The sequence below is a fragment of the Chlorocebus sabaeus genome, chromosome 22, assembly GCF_047675955.1.
Source record: "Chlorocebus sabaeus isolate Y175 chromosome 22, mChlSab1.0.hap1, whole genome shotgun sequence".
Lineage (NCBI taxonomy): Eukaryota > Metazoa > Chordata > Mammalia > Primates > Cercopithecidae > Chlorocebus > Chlorocebus sabaeus.
Genome location: NC_132925.1, coordinates 54,941,386 through 54,964,435, shown reverse-complemented (window position 1 = coordinate 54,964,435; position 23,050 = coordinate 54,941,386).

Below are 23,050 nucleotides of genomic sequence, written 5' to 3'. Positions count from 1 at the left end.
ATAAAAGTGAACAAATCTTTTTTTTTTTTTCTTTGAGATGGAGTCTTGCTCAGTCACCCAGGCTGGAGTGCAGTGGCGCAATCTCGGCTCACTGCAAGCTCCATCTCCCAGGTTTGCACCATTCTCCTGCCTCAGCCTCCCAAGTAGCTGGGACCACAGGCGCCTGCTGCCATGCCCGGCTAATTTTTTGCGTTTTTAGTAGAGACGGGGTTTGACCATGTTAGCCAGGATGGTCTCGATCTCCTGACCTCGTGATCCCCCCGCCTCGGCCTCCCAAAGTGCTGGGATTACAGGCGTGAGCCACCGCGCCCGGCCTAAAAGTGAACAAATCTTAAGTGTACATCTGATTATTTTCTCATAGTTATATAACTATGTAATTGCCACCAAAATCAAGTTATAAAACATTTCCAGCACCCCAAAGTTTCTCTTATATCCTTTCTGAACCAATAACCCCTTACTCCAGAAAAAAATCCCTATTTTGATTTTTCTTTTTTTTTTTTTGGTGGGGGTCAGAGTCTCACTCGTACCACACAGGCTGGAGTACAGTGGCGTGGTGGGATCTCAGCTCACTGCAACCTCCGTCTCCTGGGTGCCAGCGATTCTCATATCTGGGCCTCCTGAGTAGCTGAGATTACAGGTGCCTGCCACCACACCCGGGTTAATTTTTGTATTTTTAGCAGAGACGGTGTTTCACCATGTTGGGCAGCCTGGTCTCAAACTCTTGACCTTAGATGGTCCACCAGGCTCGCCCTTCCAAAGTGCTGGGATTACAGGATTCAGCCACCATGCCCAGCCCCTATTCTCATTTTTAACACCGTAAATGAATTTGTTTTTTAATAACATCTTTATTAAATTCAAATAATGTACTATAATGTATATATTTCGTATATACTCACATGCTATAATTCACCTATCTAAAGTGCATAATTCAAAAGTTTTTAGTATATTCACAGAGCTGTGCAACCATTGCCACAATTTTATAACATTTTCATTACCCTCGCCCAAAACATTCACAACATGGTCAAGTCCCCTGTATTCTATTAGTTACACAGGCCAATCCTGATGCAATATGGGAGTGCACTACACAAGCATGTGAGCACCCTGGAACTCTGACACAATCCTAGGTAAAAGACAATGGAGAGGGGAGGTCCTGAGTTGAAAGAGGTTTCATTTCATCTGCATCATCGAACAGGGGCTTTTAGTAGAAATTTTATTTACTGATTTCTTTGAGAATGAAGATCTTGATACATTGCAAAATAAGAACCATTTACTTATAGCAGAACCTGCTGAGAAGGAATAAAAACTCAATGCAGTGTTTTTTTGTTTTTTGTTTTTTAGAGGGAGTCTCACTCTGTCACCCACACTGGAGTGCAGCAGCGCAATCTCAATTCACTGCAACCTCCACCTCCCGGGTTCAGGCGAGTCTCCTGCCTCAGCCTCCCGAGTAGCTGGATTACAGGCGTGAACCACCACACCTGGTTAGTTTTTGTATTTTTAGTACAGGCGGGGTTTCATACTGTTGGCCAGGCTGGTCTCAAACTCCTGACCTCAAGTGATCCACCCGCCTCAGCCTCCCAAACTGCTAAGATTACAGGCGTGAGCCACCATGCTAGGCCAAATGCTGTTTTTTTTGTTTGTTTGGTTGGTTTTTTTGAGATGGAGACTTGCTCTTGCTGCCCAGGCTGGAGTACAATGGCAGGATGTTGGCTCACCACAACCTCCACCTCCTGGGTTCAAGCGATTCTCCTGCCTCAGCCTCCTGAGTGGCTGGGACTTTAGGCATGTGCCACCACGCCCAGTTAATTTTGCATTTTTAGTAGAGACGGGGTTTCTCCATGTTTGTCAGGCTGGTCTTGAACTCCCGACCTCAGGTGATCTGCTCGCCTTGGCCTCCCAAAATGCTGGGATTACAAGCGTGACTCACCATGCCCAACAAATGCTGTGATTTTTAACAGCTGTTTCCAACCCTATGCTACTCAAAATGTGATCTGTGAACCAGGAGCCATGGCATCATCTGTGAATTTATAAGAAATGAAGCTCAGGCCGGCACGGTGGCTCATGCCTGTAATCCCAGCATTCTGGGAACCCAGGGCGGGCAGATTGCTTGAGTCCAGGAGTTGGAGACCAGCCTGGGCAACATAGGGAGACCCTATCTCTACAAAAAAACACAAAAAGTTAGCCGGTCATGGTGGCATGTGCTTGTAGTCCCAGCTACTTGGGTGGCTGAGGTGGGAGGATCACTTGAGCCCAGAAAGTCATGGCTACAGTGGAGCTGTGATCATGCTACTGCGCTCCAGCCTCGGTGACACAGGGAGACCCTGTCTCAAAAACACACACACACACAAAATGCAGTTCAGGTCCCACCCTAGACTTTCTAAATCAAAATATATATTTTAACAAGATTCTTACAGGTGATTCCTGCACATTCAAGTTTGACAATTACTGGTGTAGCATAAACCAAAGCTGACTGTGGGCTGTGAAGCCAAGATGGGAGGACTGCTTGAGCATGAGTTTGAGACCAGCATGAGCAACATAATAGGTCCCTGTCTCTACAAAATAAGTAACTAAATAAATACATAGGCCGGGCGCGGTGGCTCAAGCCTGTAATCCCAGCACTTTGGGAGGCCGAGACGGGCGGATCACGAGGTCAGGAGATCGAGACCATCCTGGCTAACCTGGTGAAACCCCGTCTCTACTAAAAAATACAAAAAACTAGCTGGGCGAGGTGGCGGGCGCCTGTAGTCCCAAGTTACCCCGGGGGGCTGAGGCAGGAGAATGGCGTGAACCCAGGAGGCGGAGCTTGCAGTGAGCTGAGATCCGGCCACTGCACTCCAGCCTGGGCGACAGAGCGAGACTCTGTCTCAAAAAATAAATAAATAAATACATACATACATACATACATAAACTTTGGCTAAGAGAAAAACAGTTCCACCTCATTCTTCACAAAAAGGAAAAAGCAAAAGACACACACACAAGAAAGAAAAGAATTCCATATAGATCATCATAGACCTAAATATAAATCAAATGACACTCACTTTTTCTAAGAGAAAAGTTTAGGAAAATACAAAACCTTGAGGTTGGCAAAGATTTCTTAATCTTGACACATAAAGTACTGACCATAAAAGAAAAATATCATTACAGGTAAAAAGACAAAAAGAAAAAACAAAACCAAAATAAAAGAAAAAATAATGGATAAATTGAACTACATTAAAACTAAGTACTGTGTTTCTCAAAGGGCACATTAGGAGAGTGAAAAGACAAGCCAGAATGAGAGGAGATATTTACCATATATATATTTCACCACCATGTACCCATCCAATGGGCTCGCCTTGCCCGCTGCCTAGACAGAGCCCATTTATCAAGACAGGGAAATTGCAATAAAGAGTAATTCACACAGAACTGGCTGTATGGAAGACCAGAACTTTATTATCACTCAAATCAGTCTTCCCGAGCATTCAGGGATCAGAGTTTTTAAGGACAGCTTGGTGCGTGGGGGGGAAGCCAGTGAGCCGGGAGTGCTGATTGATCAGGTCAGAGATGAAATCATAGGGAGTCGAAGCTGTCTTCTTGTTCTGAGTGAGTTCCTGGGTGGGGGCCACAAGATCAGATGAGCCAGTTTATTGATCTGGGTGGTGCCAGCTAAGCCACTGTGTGCAGGGTCTGCAAAATATCTCAAGCACTGATCCTAGTTTTTACAATAGTGATGTCATCCCCAGGAGCAATCTGGGGAGGTTTAGAATCTTGCAGCCTTCAGTCATATAACTCCTAAACCATAATTTCTAATCTTGCGGCTAATTTGTTAGTCCTGCAAAGGCAGTCTAGTCCCCAGACAGGAAGGGAGTTTGTTTTGGGAAAGGGCTGTTTTATCGTCTTTGTTTGAAAACTAAACTATAAACTAAGTTCCTCCCAAAGGTAGTCTGGCCTACACCCAGGAGTGAACAAGGACAGCTTGGTGGTTAGAAGCAAGATGGAGTTGGTTGAAGGTCAGATCTCTTTCACTTGTCTCAATTACAATTTTGCAATGGTGGTTTCAATCCATCCCTTTGGGTTTTATAACACGTTAATCTTAAAGTGTTGGCTAATGAAGATGGAAAAAGGGTGAAGCTTGCTCTAACTTCTTCCTGTTGATCAGGGCATAGTGGGGTAGGTGTTGACCCCAAGGTGAGAGGAGTAGAACCACTTTGTAACTGAATGTACTCATGCAGGCCTGGCTGGGGTTCCAAGGCTTGCATGGCAAAGGCGTTAGTACTGTCATCTATACCTTTAGTACCATATTTAAGGGAACAATGTACTATAATGGTAAATAATGAGTACTAGGGTAAGGAGTGCAATTCCCAGGTTTAAAAGTAAAGATTTGGGCCAGGCGCGGTGGCTCAAGCCTGTAATCCCAGCACTTTGGGAGGCCGAGACAGGCAGATCAGGAGGTCATGAGATCGAGACCATCCTGGCTAACACAGTGAAACCCTGTCTCTACTAAAAAATACAAAAAACTAGCCATGCGAGGTGGCGGGCGCCTATAGTCCCAGCTACTTGGGAGGCTGAGGCAGGAGAATGGCCTAAACCCAGGAGGCGGAGCTTGCAGTGAGCTGAGATCCGGCCACTGCACTCCACCTTGGGCAACAGAGCCAGACTCTGTCTCAAAAAAAAAAAAAAAGTAAAGATTTGAAAGCATTAGACTGGGGACTTGCAGGCCACAAATAATACAGGATTTAGTCTAAACTTCAGAAAAAAAAACTCAAGAACAACTAACAACAGGTGCACTATAGTTTTTCTTTTGAAGCATAATGTTTCACTCTCCAGTTCCCATTTTTATTAAAAACAAATGATAGAACTGATTTGTTTGCAAAATAAACTTTAGTCTTACTGAACTTGGCCTGATTATTTGCATAAACTGCAGCAAGAACAGTTATTTTTCACATAGGTTTTTAAAATTGGTTTTGATGGAACTCTGTTCCATAGGAATCTCAAATAAAACTTTTTGTTTTTTGAGATGGAGTCTTGCTCTGTCGCCCAGGCTGGAGTGCAGTGGCACCATCTCGGCTCACTGCAAGCTCCGCCTCCTGGGTTCATGCCATTCTCCTCAGCCTTCTGAGTAGCTGAGACTACAGGCGCCCGCCACCACGCCGGGCTTATTTTTTGTATTTTCAGTAGAGACGGGGTTTCACCGTGTTAGCCAGGATGGTCTGGATCTCCTGACCTCGTGATCCACCCACCTCAGCCTCCCAAAGTGTTGGGATTACAGGCGTGAGCCATCGCACCCGGCCAGTAAAACTTTTTTTTTTTTTTTTGAGATGGAGTCTCGCTCTGTTGCCCAGCACGATCTCCGCTCACTGCAAGCTCCGCCTCCTGGGTTCACACCATTCTCCTGCCTCAGCTTCCTGAGTAGCTGGGACTACGGGTGCACGCCACCATGCCCAGCTAATTTTTATTGTATTTTTTCAGTAGAGACCGGTTTCACCGTGTTAGCCAGGATAGTCTCCATCTCCTGACCTCGTGAGCCGCCAGCCTTGGCCTCCCAAAGTGCTGGGATCACAGGCGTGAGTCACTGAGCCCAGACCCAATACAACATTTTTAAAGCCAATCCCAGGCTGGGCATGGTGGCTCATGCCTGTAATCCCAGCAATTTGGGAGGCCAAAGCTGGAAGATCACCTGAAGTCAGGAGTTGGAGACCAGCCTGGTCAACATGGTGAAACCCCATCTCTATTAAAAATCCAAAAATAATGCTTTTTTTTTTTTTTTTTTGGTGGCACATGCCTGTAATCCCAGGTATTCAGGAGGCCAAGGCACGAGAATCGTTTGAACCCAGGAGGTGGGGGTTGCAGTGACCCAAGATCGTGCCACTACCCTCCAGCCTGAGCAACAGAGCAAGACTCCATCTCAAAAAATAAATAAAATGAAATGAAATAAAATAAAGCCAATCCCAGCCATGGGGTTTGCACCCCAAATACCTGTGAGTTGGGTAAGTTCCTCTCCTCTTGAGGTCCCAAGATAACTTGGTGCTCCTGGGCCTGTTAGAAAGTGACATTCTTGGCCGGGCATGATGGCTCACACCTGTAATCCCAGCATTTTGGAAGGCCGAGGCAGGTGGATCACGAGGTCAGGAGATCGAGATTATCCTGGCTAACACTATGAGACCCTGTCTCTACTAAAAATACAAAAAGTCGGCCGGTCGTGGTGGCGGGTGCCTGTGGTCCCAGCTACTCGGGAAACTGAGGCAGGAGAATGGCGTGAACCTGGGAGGCGGAGCTTGCAGTGAGCCGAGATTGAGCCACTGCACTCCAGCCTGGGCGACAGAGCAAGACTCTGTCTCAAAAAAAAAAAAAAAAAAAAAAGGGACATTCTTTAGTTACCACTAGTCAGGAACCTTGTACAGGGACTGTGTAGACAAGGTGAGGCCAGATTTCCCACGGGGTTTTTGTTGGCTCTGTAAGTCAACTTTGTTTTGTTAAAGAAAGCATGGCATTCAAGTCAAAGCCTGGGTAAAACGACCAATTTCTCCAATTATGTCCTGTTACAAAAGAAAACAGATGGTTTTTGTTTTTGTTTTTTTTCCTTTTTTGAGACGGAGTTTTTGCTCTTGTTGCCCAGGCTGGAGTGCAGTGGCATGATCTCGACTCACCGCAACCTCTGCCTCCCAGGTTCAAGCGATTCTCCTGCCTCAGCCTCCCGAGTAGCTGGGATTTCAGGCATGCGCCTCCACACCCAGCTAATTTTGTATTTTTAGTAGAGATGGGGTTTCTTCATGTTGGTCAGGCTGGTCTTGAACTCCCGACCTCAAGTGATCCGCCTGCCTCAGCCTCCCAAAGTGCTAGGATTACAGGTGTGAGCCACCGTGCCCAGCAGAAAATAGATTCTTATTGCACTTATGCAAATAACTATAATGCCATAAATTGAGAATACTCAGAAAGTTTCCAAATTCTGGAAAAATCAGGTAGAGAGAAACAAATATGCTCCAAATTTTGTTCACAGGAGTATATTTTACTCACTTGTTAAAACTTTCAAATAGCTCTAAAGAAATAAGTTCTCTTGACTCTGAAAACAAAAGGATTAGCAATATTTAACACATCAGCTCTCCATGAGACCCTAGAAGTTTCGTTTTTTCCTCTATTCCAATAGTACAATTTTTGTTTTGTATTGTTTTGTTTGAGACGGAATCTTGCTCTGTCGCCCAGGCTGAAGTGCAGTAGAATGATCTCAGCTCACTGCAACCTCCACCTCCCAGGTTTAAGCAATTTTCCTGCCTCAGCTTCCCAAGTACCTAGGATTACAGGCATGCACCACCATGCCTGGCTATTTTTTTTTTTTTTTTGGTATTTTTAGTAGAGATAGAATTTTATCAAATTGGCCAGGCTGCTCTCCAACTCCAGACCTCAGGTGATCCACCTGCCTCAGCCACCCAAAGTGCTGGGATGACAGGTATGAGCCACTGTGCTAAGCCCAAAAGCACAATTTCTTTTCTTTTTCTTTTTTTTTTGAGATGGAGTCTCACCCTGTAGCCCAGGCTGGAGTGCAGTAGCATGATCTCGGCTCACTGCAACCTTTGTCTCCTGGGTTCAAGCGATTCTCCTGCCTCAGCCTCCCGAGTAGCTGGGACTACAGGCAAGTGCCACCACACCCAGCTATTTTTTTGTATTTTTAGTAGAGATGGTGTTTCACCATGTTAGGATGGTCTCGATCTTCTGACCTGGTGATCTGCCCACCTCGGCCTCCCAGGGTACTGGGATTACAGGTGCTGAGCCACCACATCTGGCCCAGTAGCATAATTCTTAAGGTTATCATAGACCAGTACTCAGAATCCTATATCTGATTATAAACTGCCTTTTGAAAAGGATCAAAGCAAGACAAAATGTCTGTGGATGACAAGTCTTTCTTTTTTTTTTTTTTTTTTTGAGACAAAGTCTTGTTCTTGTCACCCAGGCTGGAGTGCAGTGGCGCGATCTCAGCTCACTGCAACCTCTGCCTCCCAGGTTCAAGCGATTCTCCTGCCTCAGCCTCCTGAGTAGCTGGGATTACAGGCACCTGCCAACACGCCCGGCTAATTTTTGTATTTTTAGTAGAGATGAGGTTTCACCATGTTGCCCATGCTGATCTCATGGTGAGGTTGCCACTGCTGACCTCAGGCGATCTGCCGGTCTCAGCCTCCCAAAGTGCTGGGATTACAGGCGTGAGCCACTGTGCCCGGTGACAAGTCTTAGGATAGCCACTATTAAAGCTACAATTCACTAGTGGTTTTGGTTACCTCTGTGGCATACAACAATTTTACATTAATTATAATTATTAATAACATACACTAAATCATATCGGAATTACAGTTTCTCATAATTTTGGAACACATACTGATAACATATTTATACAAAATATAGCCCAAAGAAAGCCATATACCATTTCATATTTGACAATGCTGCCTGTATGATTTTTATACCAAATAAGCCAAACATGTCATTTTTGGGCTTCAGGTGACCTAATGTCTGAAGGATTAAATAGGTCAGAAAATGACATGAAGGGGTGGCCTGCCCCTCCACACCTGTGGGCGTTTCTCGTTAGGTGGAACGAGAGACTTGAGAAATGAGACACAGATACAAAGTATAGAGAAAGAAAAAGTGGGCCCAGGGGACCGGCACTCAGCATACAGAGGACCCACGCCGGCACCGGTCTCTGAGTTCCCTCAGCATTTATTGATCATTATCTTTACCATCTTAGAAAAAGGGAAGTAGCAGGATAATAGGATCAACGTAGGGAGAAGGTCAGCAGTAAGACATATGAATAAAGATCTCTGTGACATGAGTAAGTTTAAGGAAAAGTGCTGTGCCTTGGTATGCTTATACAAACATCTCCATAAACCTTTTTAGTGCATAAAGAGCAGCATTGCGCTAGCAAGTCCCACCTTTCGCCCTAAGGCGGTTTTCTCCTTTCTCAGTAAACAGAACATACAATCGGGTTTTACACCGAGATGTTCCATTGCCCAGGGATGGGCAGGAGACAGAACTGCCAAGAGGCTTCTTTCCTCTTGTACTGGTCCTCCTCAGCACAGACCCTTCACGGGTGTCAGGCTAGGGGACGATCGGGTCTTTCCCTTCCCACGAGGCCATATTTCAGACTATCACATGGGGAGAAACCTTGGACAATACCTAGCTTTCTTAGGCAGAGGTCCCTGCGACCTTTGGCAGTGTATGTATCCCTGGGTACTTGAGATTAAGAGAATGGTGATGACTTTTCACAAGCGTACTGCCTTCAGGCACTTGTTTAACAAAGCACACCCTGCACAGCCCAAAATCCTTTAAACCTTGAGTCACACAGCACAAATCTCTTGCAAGGACAAGGTTGGGGGTAGGGTCACAGATTAACAGCATCTCAAATACACAACAAAATGGAGTCTCTTATGTCTACTTCTTTCTATATAGACACAGTAACAGTCTGATCTCTCTTTCTTTTCCCCACATGACATACTTTATATTTTATTTTGGAAAGTTTTTCAAATATAGAAAGTTTAAAACACTGGATATCACAAAGTAGAATCACACATTATTCATTTATCCAAACTGGTAAGTCAAAAAAATTTTTTTGCCGGGCACAATGGCTCATGCCTGTAATCCCAGCACTTTGGGAGTCCGGGGTGGGCGGATCACAAGGTCAGGAGATCGAGACCATCCTGGCTAACACGGTGAAACATCATCTCTACCAAAAATACAAAAAAATTTGCTGGGCGTGGTGGTGGGCGCCTGTAGTCCCAGCTACTCAGGAGGTTCAGGCAGGAGAATGGCATTTACCTGGGAGGTGGACCTTTCAGTGAGCCAAGATCGCAACACTGCATTCCAGCCTGGGCGACAGAGTGAGAATCCGTCTCAAAAAAAAAAAAATTTTTTTTTAAAGGCAAAAACCTTTACTCTGATAAAAGAGACTTAGCCTAGCCCGGCCAACATGGTGAAACCACGTCTCTACTAAAAGCACAAAAATTAGCCGGGTGTGGAGGAATCACTTGAGCCTGGCAGGTGGAGGTTGCAGTGAGCCGAGACCATGCCATTGCACTCCAGCCTGGGTGCAAAGCGAGACACCATCTCAAAAAAAAAAAAAAAAAAAAAAGAGACAGTTAGCTTTCCAAACAAGACCCAATGAAGACAGTATGAGGCCAGCTGAATCTGTCTCTTTTCTCTACCCTCTTTTTTCCCTGCCATTTACCCGAAGGGGTGAACAAAAACCTTTCATGAACCTTTTTTTTTTTTTTTTTTTTTGAGATAGAGTCTCACTCCGTTGCCCAGGCTGGAGCACAATGGCGCGATCTTGACTCACCACAACCTCTGCTTCCTGGGTTCAAGCAATTCTCCTACCTCAGCCTCCTGAGTAGCTGGGACTACAGGCGCCCGTCACCACGCCCGACTCATTTTTGTATTTTTAGTAGAGTCGGGGTTTCACCATGTTGGCCAGGCTGGCCTCGAACTCCTGACCTCAGGTGATCCACATGTCTCGTCCTCCCAAAGTGCTGGAATTACAGGCGTGAGCCACGGGGCCTGGCCCTTTATCTTTTAATATTACATAAAAAATCTTTTTCAAAAGAGAAAACCAAATTTATGTTTGCATTAATGCGTCTTCAATACTAAGGCAAGTTTTTAAATAAAATTTTATAAATCTATCCAGTTTTAATTAGTTTGACCATAAGGTAAGATTTTCGTAAACTTTTTAGAACCTTTTACAATTTTCTGTTAAACAGCAGATCAATTTTCTAAGAAAACCCTGTTATTTGAACACATGGACCCAGATTCTGACCCCGCATTAGTATGCTTTTATTTTATCTTCAACTTAGGGCAAAAAAAAGAAATCCCCTTCAAATTTTAGTTAACTTATTTACATCCACAGAACCTTCTTTTTGTCCCATTACTCTTCTAGGTTAAAACAATCTTTAAAACCCTCTGAAGTAGACAAAATTACATTCCCTTTAACAAAAGCCATATTACCATGCCTTCTCATACTCTTTAACCAAAAACACATTCTGCTTTCCCTACACACCTTGTATGTAAAACTGTTTCTCCAGTAGTCTCGATTACATGTTACAATGTTAACTCTTAGCAACTTTTATTTTGATGAAAAACCTGATAAATAAGCAATTTTAATTATGTACTAGGTGTAGAGCCTAGGACATCAGACAGAAATACAGATAATGTCTGGCCCTTTGCAGCATAGCTAGGGGCATGACTCTCCACATGTCCCCAGGCCTCATCTAGAATCTAATGCTCCAAAGTAGGTAAATCAAACAATTTTCGCAACAACGGACTTTTTTTTTGGAAACAGTCTCGCTCTTTCGCTCAGGTTGGAGTGCAGTGGCATGATCTCGGCTCACTGCAACCTCCACCTCCTGGGTTCAAGCAATTCTCCTGCCTCAGCCTCACAAGTAGCTGGGATTACACGCATGCGCCACAATGCCTGGATAATTTTTGTATTTTTAGTAGAGACGGGGTTTCGCCATATTGGCCAGGCTGGACTTGAACTCCTAGACTTAGGTGTTTTGCCCGCCTCGGCTTCCCAAAGTGGTGGGATTATAGATGTAAGCCACCACGCCCAGCAACTGAACAATTTTCAAAAGTCAAAGAAATAGTTTATGACCTTAAAGCATTTAGCAAATCTCATCTCTGACTTTAATCTAGGCCAAATGTCTAAAATTTGAAGACATTTTTATTTTACAAATAATCTTGAAAACTGTGTTTATTTCTAAAAGACTACTAAAGTAACATGAACAAAAAGGCATTAAAGTTTCTATTTTTCTGGCGGGGCGCAGTGGCTCATGCCTGTAATCACAGCACTTTGTGAGGCCGAGGCTGGTGGATCACCTGAGGTCAGGAGTTCGAGACCAGCCTGGCTAATATGGTAAACCCCATCTCTACCAAAAATACAAATATTAGCTGGGCATGGTGGTGGGCACCTGTAATCCCAGCTACTCGGGAGGCTGAGGCAGGAGAATCACTGGAACCCGGGAGGTGGAGGTTGCAGTGAGCCAAGGTCACACCATTGAACTCCAGTCGGTTGGCAGAAAGAGACTCCATCTCAAAAAATATATAAAAATAAATAAATAAACACACAGATGGACAGAAGATTCAGCACTTGTAAGATTTTTCATTTGCCAATTTCTTAACTGGATTACTGATTTTGGGGTGGAGCCCTCGGAGGAACAGGGCCAGGAAAGCATTCAGTTTCTAGGACCTAATAAGCAGGCACAGCTGGAAGGCAAAGATCCCAAAAATTCAGGGTATACTGTATCCTGGATCCCCAAAAGGAGGGAAATACTGTAAGAGAAGACAGTGCAGTGCTTCTGCTGAGCAAAACATTGCAAAACAACCCATAGTAAATTAGCCCATTTTATAATCAGCCCATCCCCCGTGGGAGTCTCATCTCTCAGTGCAGGTTGGGGATGTTTCCCTATCTTTTAATGACCAACAGTGTGTTTCCCTAATCGAAACATCAAAACAGAATATCCCCCTGTAAGTGCCATTAGCCATCCTCAAAAGCATATTTCCTACCTAGTTATTATACACCAAGTTTCTTTCATAATGCGAAGTAATTTCTGATACCCACAAAAGCCAAAACCATCAGCTAATGCAATGCAAAACAGAACAGAGCCTTAGATTTTGAGAAGGATCTATTCTCTTTTAATTTCTAGGCTTCTGTGAAGAAATCTGAGGTTTTTCTCAGAATGGGATCTGTGGCGCCTCCTCTGCTTTTCCCCAGGAGTCCCAGGTTGTTAGAATTTATCTTAGATTCTCTCATGTGGGCATCAAGAGTGACAAAAAGACAAAATGGAGAACAATTCAGTCGCCTGAGAAGAAAAAACCTGTTTTTCAGAAAAACATGATTCAAGAAGAGGAAAAAGATAAATTCCTTTTATTTATTTTTTTTTTTGAGACGGAGTCTCGCTCTGTAGCCCAGGCTGGAGTGCAGTGGCCGGATCTCAGCTCACTGCAAGCTCCGCCTCCCGGGTTCACGCCATTCTCCTGCCTCAGCCTCCCGAGTAGCTGGGACTACAGGCGCCGCCACCACGCCCGGCTAGATTTTTGTATTTTTTAGTAGAGACGGGGTTTCACCGTGTTAGCCAGGATGGTCTCAATCTCTTGACCTCGTGATCCGCCCGTCTCAGCCTCCCAAAGTGCTGGCATTACAGGCTTGAGCCACCGCGCCCGGCGATAAATTCCTTTTAAATACATATGGCTTGGTTATCCATTTTTAATTAAGCTGGTTTTAACCACAGAGCTCTTTTTTCTAAAAAAAAAAAAAAAAAATCCTTTTCAGTATCTTATTACCAGGGTACCCAGTATTTCTGGCTTTTGAATTCTACCACAGGTAACTTCCCACATGAAATTAATATGCTTTAACTAAGTTTATTACTTAACCATGGACGCATAAGGTGTCTCAAAGAGATGGTAAGCCTCTTTCTTTCTCTCTCTCTCCTTCCTTCCTTCCTTCCTTCCTTCCTTCCTTCCTTCCTTCCTTCCTTCCTTCCTTCCTCTCTCTCTTTCTTTTCTTTCTCTCTGTCTCTCTCTCTCAAGGGTAGTTTGGAGAAAGGAAAATCCAAAACAGAAATCAGAAGCTCTCCATGGAGTTTTAAAAAATTCCTCAATATCGGGAGGCTGAGGCAGGAGAATGGCGTAAACCCGGGAGGCGGAGCTTGCAGTGAGCTGAGATTCGGCCACTGCACTCCAGCCTGGGCGACAGAGCGAGACTCCGTCTCAAAAAAAAAAAAGAAAAAAAAAAAAAACTTTCCTCAATAAATGGCAAAGTTACACAAATAACAAACCAGAAAGGAATCATTCTGGAAGCTAAGAACTGAACCCAGGCCACAGTTGTCAAAAGACAAAGCCTTAGCTACTGACCTACATAACATCAAGCAGTTTCTATTGTTTTTCCCAGAAGAAGTCTACAGCAACCAATTTCAAGCTTAGAAAGAGCTTTAACTGCTCAAGATTATTTTATTTTATTTTATTTTATTTTATTTTATTTTATTTTATTTTATTTTATTTTATTTTATTTTTTGAGACAGAATCTCTGCCACCTGCGCTGGAGTGCAGTGGTTCGATCTCTGCTTACTGCAACCTCCGCCTCCCGGTTCAAGGGATTCTTCTGCCTCAGCCTCCTGAGTAGCTGGGATTATAGGTGCCCACCACCACATCTAGCAGGGTTTCACTATGTTGGCCAGGCTGGTCTTGAACTCCTGAACTCAGGTAATCCACCTGCCCTGGCCTCCCAAAGTGCTAGAATTTCAGGCATGGGCCACTGCACCCAGCCTGCTCAAGATAATTTTTAGAGCTATGACTTGAACCCCAAATTTTCCTGTGCTCTGGATGGTGGAAACCAAGAGAACTAAGAGAAAGTATCCTTACATGGTCACACAGTTAAGCTTTTTTTTTTTTTTTTTGGAGACAGCGTCTTACTCTGTTGCCCAGGTTGGAGTACAGTGGCACAATGTCAGCTCACTGCAACCTCCATCTCCTGGGTTCAAGCAATTCTGGTGCCTCAACCTCCCGAGTAGCTGGGATTACAGGCGTCTGCCACCATCCCTGGGTAATTTTTGTAGTTTTAGTAGAGACAGGGTTTTACCATGTTTGCCAGGCTGGTCTCAAACTCCTGACCTCAGGGGATCCACCCTCCTGGGCCTCCCAAAGTGCTGGGATTACAGGCATGAGCCACCACGCCCAGCCTAAGGTTAAACTCTTAGTGACATAAAACGAGAAAGAGAAATTTTGTCTGGTATTGGTTTCAGGGACCTGCAGCAAAGTTTGTAACTGACCAGCCTGCTGGGGTGGCTTGAAAAATAGTCTTACAGGGATCCTAAGCTCATGTTCTATCCTGTGATACCCCTCTCTCCATTACAGAAAGACACATTTTTAGTACAAACTGCATCAGATTTGCTACAGCCTAAGACTAGTCTCACAAATCCTTTATTTTTCTATTAATTAAACCCTTGCAGAGGACACAAATAATGACATTTATCGTTTACACACATACAGAGAGAGAGAGAGAGAGAGAGAGAGAGAAAGACCAGAAATTTGGCTGCTAAGAATTATTACCCTTTTTGCTGACATACCAACTTTCTGGGTCCCTTTTCTCTGCTGCAGCTTCCAGAAAAACGGAGCAGCTTTTGATGACCCTCTTCACTATGCCATAGCTATGGGGGACCAAGCCCCGTTACAAAATAAAATCATCCTTTTCTGCTTCGTGGAACCATAGGCAAAAGGTTCTCCATTTTGCAAGATGTTGTCCAACAGGCTGCACGGGGAACCGAATTAACATTTTCCATCCCAGCAAAATATACATAATACAACAGACACTAGTCACCTCTTTCAGCACCTAGTATCATCCTGGCAAAACGCAAACTTTCTCCTGTCGGTCTCTGTTGTTTTTGATCCACTCCGGGCGGGGAGGGATGAGCTCTGAAAGGTAACACAATGGGTGATCTCTGGGCAAGGTGAAGAGTGGATAGTCACACAGAGACAGGCCTGCTGATCTTTCTCCAGGGCTCAATGAATGTTAACAGACTAATAGGAGGGTTCTCTGAGTTAGGCCTGCTGGACTTCCGTCAGCAATTCCTTCTGAGATGCCCTCCACATATACAAACACATACATAAAGACGAGACAGAGAGAAGGCCTTCCAAATCATATCCTTAACCAAGAACTCCAAAAGTATCCCTTCCAAACTATTCTCCTATTCTCCATCTGAGAAATCTCCCCGAAATCTTCCTGATTGAGAAGTCTCCTGAACCAAGTCTCTTCCTACTAGTTAGGAAGAGCCAACTGAAACCCCCACCAGGAGCCAAACCAAGACAGACACTCCACAATGGGGCAACAGACAAACTGAGACCCCTGAAGGAGCCAAACCGAGACAGACTATCTGTGGCGGAGCTATTAGACAAACAGACACTCTTGGGACTACAGACACTCCACCATGGGGCTACAGACAGACACCTTGTGATAGGGCTACAGTTATGGGACCTCTCCCCAGGACTATTTCTCCATTGCAATTAAATCCATGCAGGCCAGCCGCGGTGACTCACGCCTGTAATCCCAGCACTTTGGGAGGCTGAGGCGGGCGGATCACGAGGTCAGGAGGAGATGGAGGCAATCCTGGCTAACACGGTGAAACCCCGTCTGTACCAAAAAATACAAAAAAATTAGCCGGGCGTGGTGGCGGGTGCCTGTAGTCCCAGCTATTCAGGCGGCTGAGGCAGGAGAATGGCGTGAACTGGGGAGGCGGAGCTTGCAATGAGCCGAGATGGCGCCACTGCACTCCAGCCTGGGCAACAGAGCGAGACTCCATCTCAAAAAAAAAAAAAAAAATTCCATGTACATTGGGTTGTCAGTGCCCCGCAACTGGAGAGAATACCAGAGTCAACCCCTAGTCCAAGAGAACTGGGCTGCGGCTTGGGCTGGCCTCTGGATCCATCGGCGGAGAGGGGCCTACCAAACCACAGGCAGGTAGCCACAAGGGCAATCTTAGACAAGTCCCCAAATTTGTAACCGTCCAATGGGTTCACCTTGCCTGCTGCCTAAACAGAACTTATTTATCAAGATCAGTTGATAAATCTGGGGGTCCAGGTGCAGTGGCTAACGCCTTTAATCCCAGCATTTTGGGAGGGTGAGGCAGGCGAATTGCCTGAGGTCGGAAGTTCGAGACCAGCTTCACCAACATGGAGAAACCCTGTCTCTACTAAAAATACAAAATTAGCCGGGCTTGGTGGCAAATGCCTGTAATCCCCGCTACTCTGGAGGCTGAGGCAAGAGAATAGCTTGAACCCAGGAGGTGGAGGTTGTGGTGAGCCGAGATCTCGCCATGGCACGCCAGCCTGGGTAACAAGAGTGAAACTCCGCTTAAAAAAAAAAAAAAAAAAAAAAGACAGAACTGCAATAGAGAAAGAATAATTCACACAGAGGCGGCTGTGCGGGAGAACATAGTTTTATTATTACTCAAATCAGTCTCCCTAAGCCTTCTGGGATCAGAGTGTTTAAGGACAACTTGGTGGGTGGGGAAAATCAGTGAGCCAGGAACACTGATTGGTCAGGTCAAAGATGAACTCACAGAGAGTCTTCTTGTGCTGAGTAAGTTCCTGGATGGGAGCCACAAGATCAGATAAGCCAGTTTATCAGTCTGGGTGGTACCAGCTGATCCATCAAGTGCAGTGTCTGCAAAATATCTCAGACACTGGTCTTAGGTTTACAATAGTGATGTCCCCAGGAGCAATTTGGGGAGGGTCAGAGTCTTGTAGCCTCCAGCAGCGTGACTCCTAAACCATAATTTCTAATCTTATGGCTAATTTGTTAAATCCTACAATGGCAGTCTAGTCCCCAGGCAAGAAGGGGATTTGTTACAGGAAAGGGATGTTATCATTTTTGTTTTAACCTGTAAACTAAGTTCCTTCCAAAGTTAGTTCAGCCTACGGAGTGAACAAGGACAGCTTGGAGGTTAGAAGCAAGATGGGAGGCAAAGACTTCATGACTAAAGCACCAAAAGCAATGGCAACAAAAGCCAACATAGACAAATGGGATCTAATTAAACTAAAGAGCTTCTGCACAGCAAAAGAAACTATCATCAGAGTGAGCAGGCAACCTAGAGAATGGGAGAAAGTTTTTGCAATCTATCCATCTGACAAAGGGCTAATATCCAGAATCTACAAAGAACTTAAACAAATGTACAAGAAAAAAACAAACAACCTCATCAAAAGGTGGGCAAAGGATATGAACAGACACTTCTCAAAAGAAAACATTTATGCAGCCAACAGACATGAAAAAATGCTCATCATGAATGGTCATCAGAGAAATGCAAATTGAAACCACAATGAGGTACCATCTTACGCCAGTTAGAATGGCGATCATTAAAAAGTCAGGAAACAACGGATGCTGGAGAGGATGTGGAAAAATAGGAATGCTTTTACACTGTTGGTGGGAGTGTAAATTAGTTCAACCATTGTGGAAGACAATGTGACGATCCCTCAAGGATCTAGAACTAGAAATACCATTTAACTCAGCAATCACATTACTGGGTATATACCCAAAGGATTATAAATCATACTACTATGAAGACATATGCACATGTATATTTATTAAGGCACTATTCACAATAGCAAAGACTTGGAACCAACCCAAATGTCCATCAATAATAGACTGGATAAAGAAAATGTGGCACATATACACCATTAAATACTATGCAGCCATAAAAAAGGATGAGTTCATGTTCTTTTCAGGGACAGGGATGAAACTGGAAACCATCATTCTCAGCAAAATATCACAAGGACAGAAAACCAAACACCGCATGTTCTCACTCGTAAGTGAGAGTTGAACAATGAGAACACATGGACACGGGGAGGGGAACATCACACACTGGGGCTTGTTGGGGGGTGGGGGACTGGGGGAGGGATAGCGTTAGGAGAAATACCTAATGTAAATGATGAGTTGATGGGTGCAGCAAACCAGCATGGCACTTGTATACCTATGTAACAAAACTGCATGTTATGCACATGTACCCTAGATCTTAAAGTGTAATAATAACAAATTTTTTTTAAAAAAAGAAGCAAGATGGAGTTGGTTAGGTCAAATGTATTTCACGGTTACAATTTTGTAATGGCGATTTCAAAAGAACTCAAGTCCAGAATATTCAAACCTCTTCTACAAATTTATAATAAAAATACAGACAACCCGCTAGAAAAATGGGCAAAGGATGTTAACAAGCACTACCCAAGAGTATATTCAAATGAGCAATAAATATGTGAAAAGGTGATCAACTTCATTAATCAGGGAAAGGCAAATTAAAACCAAAATTAGCTATGCTGAAAGAAGCCAGACACAGAATACACAGGGTATAATTCCATTTATAGGAAGGCTAGTGACAGAAAACAAATCAGTTGTTGCCTGGGGCTGGGGGTAGGGGTGGAATGGACTGAGATGGGACTCAGTGGAACTTTCTGGAGGTGATATATATGTTCAATATCTTAATTACACCGGTGATTTTATAATTTAGCAACACCCATCAAAATGTACAATTAAAGAGGATGAATTTTATTCTACGTACTCATACCTCAATAAAGTTGATTTTTTAAAAGCACAGTAGGGCTGGGCACCAGTGGATTATACCTGTAATTATAGCACTTTGGGAGGCTGAGGTGGAAGGTTCACTTGAGCCCAGGAGTTCAAGATCAAACTGGGCAACATAGCAAGACCTTGTCTCTACAGATAATTAAAAAATTAGTTGGGTGCGGTGGCACATGTCTATGGTTCCAGCTACTCAGGAAGCTCAGGTGGTAGAATTGCTTGGGCCCAGGCGTGGAGGCTGCAGTGAGCCGTGATCAAGTCACTGCACTACAGCCTGGGGGACAGGGCAAGCCCCTGTCTCAACAACAACAAAAGCACAATAAGATACCACTACATTCTTCCAAAGTATAAACTAGTATGAGGAAAAAACAAAAGAAATACCAGTACATTCTCACCAGAAAAACTAAAATAAAATTTACCAAGTATTGACAAGGATGCAGAGCAACTGGAACGCTGCTAACTTGCAGGAGGCAATGTAAATGTCATGGGAAAACTCTTAGAAAGTTACTCTTTGACTGTTGTCAAAAGACAAAATTGCAACTTAAAGATCTTAATTGGCTTTATTTTTATTTTATTTTATTATTATTTTTTGAATTGGAGTCTCCCTCTGTCACCCAGGCTGGAGTGCAGTGGCATGATCTCTGCTCACTTCAACGTCCGCCTCCTGGGTTCAAGTGATTCTCCTGCCTCAGCCTCCTGAGTAGCTGGGATTACAGGCATTCACCACCACGCCTGGCTAATTTTTTTTTTTTTGAGACGAAGTCTCGCTCTTGTCCCCAGGCTGGAGTGCAATGGCGTGATCTCAGCTTACTGCAACCTCCGCCTCCCAGGTTCAAGCGATGTTCCTGCCTCGGTCTCACAAGTATCTGGGATTACAGGCACCTGCCACCATGCCCGACTAATATTTGTATTTTCAGTAGAGATGGGTTTTCACCATGTTGGGCAGGCTGGTCTAGAACTCTTGACCTCAGGTGATCCAACCGCCTTGGCCTCCCAAAGTGCTGGGATTACAAGAGTGAGCCACCGCGCCCGGCCTAATTTTGTATTTTTAGTAGAGATGGGGTTTCTCTATGTTGGTCAGGCTGGTCTTGAACTTCCGACCTCAGGTGATCCGTCCGCATCGGCCTCCCTAAGTGCTGCGATTAGGGGCGTGAGCTATTGCGCTTATAGACAGATAAGGGCTGAAGAAAGCACAAACAACACAAAGTGGACTGGTCAGTTCTTTTCTTTTCTTTTCTTTTCTTTTTTTTTGAGACGGAGTCTTGCTCTGTGGCCCAGGCTGGAGAGGGCAGTGGCGCGATCTCAGCTCACTGCAAGCTCCGCTTCCCAGGTTCACGCCATTTTCCTGCCTCAGCTCCCTGAGTAGCAGGGATTACAGGTGCCCGCCACCACGCCCGGCTGTTTTTGTTTTGTTTTGTTTTGTTTTGTTTTGTTTTTTTAGTAGAGATGGTGTTTCACCGTATTAGCCAGGATGGTCTGGATTTCCTGACCTCATGATCCGCCCGCCTCGGCCTCCCAAAGTGCTGGGATTACAGGCGTGAGACCCGACCCGGCCGCATTGGTCATTTCAAAGTAACTTTCCTTGTAGGGCGGGAACAAGGAAACAGAACAATAGAAAAATAACGGATTGGGCCAGGCGCAGTGGTTCATGCCTGTAATCCTACCACTTTGGGAGGCTGAGGTGGGCGGATCACCTGAGGTCAGGAGTTGGAGACCAGCCTGGTTAACATGGCGAAACCCCGTCTCTACTAAAAATACAAAAAAATTAGCCGGGTGTGTTGGCGCACGCCTGTAATCCCAGCTACTCTGGAAACTGAGTCACGAAAATTGCTTGAACCTGGGAGGTGGAGGTTACAGTGAGCCGAGATGGCACCACTACACCACTGCACTCCAGCCTGGACGACAGAACCGCGGGAACTCGTCTCAAAAAAAAAAAAAAAGAAGAAGAAGAAAAATAACATTGATTAACATCAGGTTACTTTTGTTGTAAGGATTATGGGCAGAGGAAAGTTCATTGTCATGCTTATTGAAAGTGGCCTGTTGGGGAAATATCTGTTCTCCAGATTTCTCTGACGGTCAGATAATTAAGTTTCAGCTTGGTAAAATGTAACTTTAGCAGGAATTACTCCATTTTGGTTCTTAGTCTTGTTTGTTAGGATCTAGTGCAGGTGCCTTGTCCAAAATAATGGCCTTCTATAATTTTTTTACATTTCTTTTATTTTTGAGACAGAGTCTCAAGAGTCTCTGTCACCTAGATTGGAGTACAGTTTCGTGATCACAGCTCACTGCAGCCTCAACCTCCCTGGCTCAAGGGATCTTCTCCCACCTCAGCCTCCCAAGTAGCCTCTCAATGTGCGCCACCACACCTGGTTGATTTGCTTGTAGATACGGGGGTCTCGCCATGTTGCCCAGGCTCATTTGGAAGTCCTGGGCTCAGGTAATCAGTTTACCTTGGCCTTCCAAAGTGCTGGAATTACAGGCATTAGCCACCATGCCCGGCCTGTAATTTTTCTTTAACACCATATAATCCAGTCATTTCATTCCTAGGTGTTTAAGATAAATGTGTATATAGATTTGTCAGAAAATATCTACTAGGCCAGGAGTAGTGGCTCAAACCTGTAATCCCAGCATTTTGGGAGGCAGAGGTGGGAGGATTGCCTGAGCACAGGAGTTTGAGACTTGCCTGGGCAACATGGTGAGACTCGGTCTCTACAAAAAAATTTAAAAAGTAGCTGGGTGTGGTGGCACATGCCTGTAGTCACAGTTACTTGGGAGGCTGAGGCAGGAGGATTGCTTGAGGCCAGTAGTTGGAGGCTGCAGTGAGCCATGATCATGCCACTGTACTCCAGCTTAGGCAACAGAGTGAAACCCTGTTTCTAAAAAAAAAAACAAAAAATTAAATTAAAAACCAATCTACTGTATTAAAACTTTAGAAGCCAGGATAGTGATTATCTGGGGGTGGGGAGGGTAGGGTGGTGGGTGGTTGTTGGTGAGTGGGTAGTGACTGAAAGTGGTCAGGAGGGGGCTTCCGGGGTGCTGGTGTATATCATACTATATGCATATCATACTTCTATTAAAAGTTTACCAAAAACGAATTACTTTCGTTACATTTGTGAGACAATCTGAGAAAATGAAACCCAGACTGGGTATTAGACCACATTAAGGAATATTGTGAATTTTCTTAGGTATGTTAATAGCCTTGTATTTTTTATGTATTTTTTTGAAGCACTAATCTGTTGTGATTAATGCTTAAGTGTTCACAGATGAAATAATGTGATGTCTGGAATTTGCTTTAAAATAATTTCCTGGATGGGAAGGGATTGCTTAAACAGGATAAATAAGCAGATGTTGATTATTGTTCAAAACCAGTACATGAGGGTTCATTATACTATTGTCTCCACTTTTGCGAATATCTGAAATATTCTAATAATAATAATAATAATAATGAGAGGCTTTTCATCACAGAATTTCAAGGCAGTCGCTTCACCCCTGACTCCTGGTTTCTACCTCAATAAAATAGGGCTGATGATATAATGCACTGTACTCACAGGGATGTTGTGAGCAGCAGGGGGAGAAAAGAGTTTTATGAAATGTTGTGTTTTTGTTTTTGTCTTTGAGACGGAGTCTCACTCTGTCACCCAGGCTCTAGTGCAGTGGCGCGATCTCGGCTCACTGCAGCCTCCACCTCCGGGGTTCAAGCGATTCTCCTGCGTCAGCCTCCTGAGTAGCTGGGATTAGAGGCGCGGGCCACCATGCCCGGCTACTTTTTGTATTTTTAGTAGAGACGGGATTTCACTATGTTGACCAGACTGGTCTCGAATGCCTGACCTTGTAATCTGCCTGCCTCGGCCTACCAAAGTACTGGGATTACAGGCGTGAGACACTTCGGCCTGCTGAAATGTTGTTTTAATATTGTAACCACTGCCATTATGGTTTCTAGTACTGATTTGTTGCCTCCAAGCGTTCCCTCCTCCTCTCCCTGTATTTTTT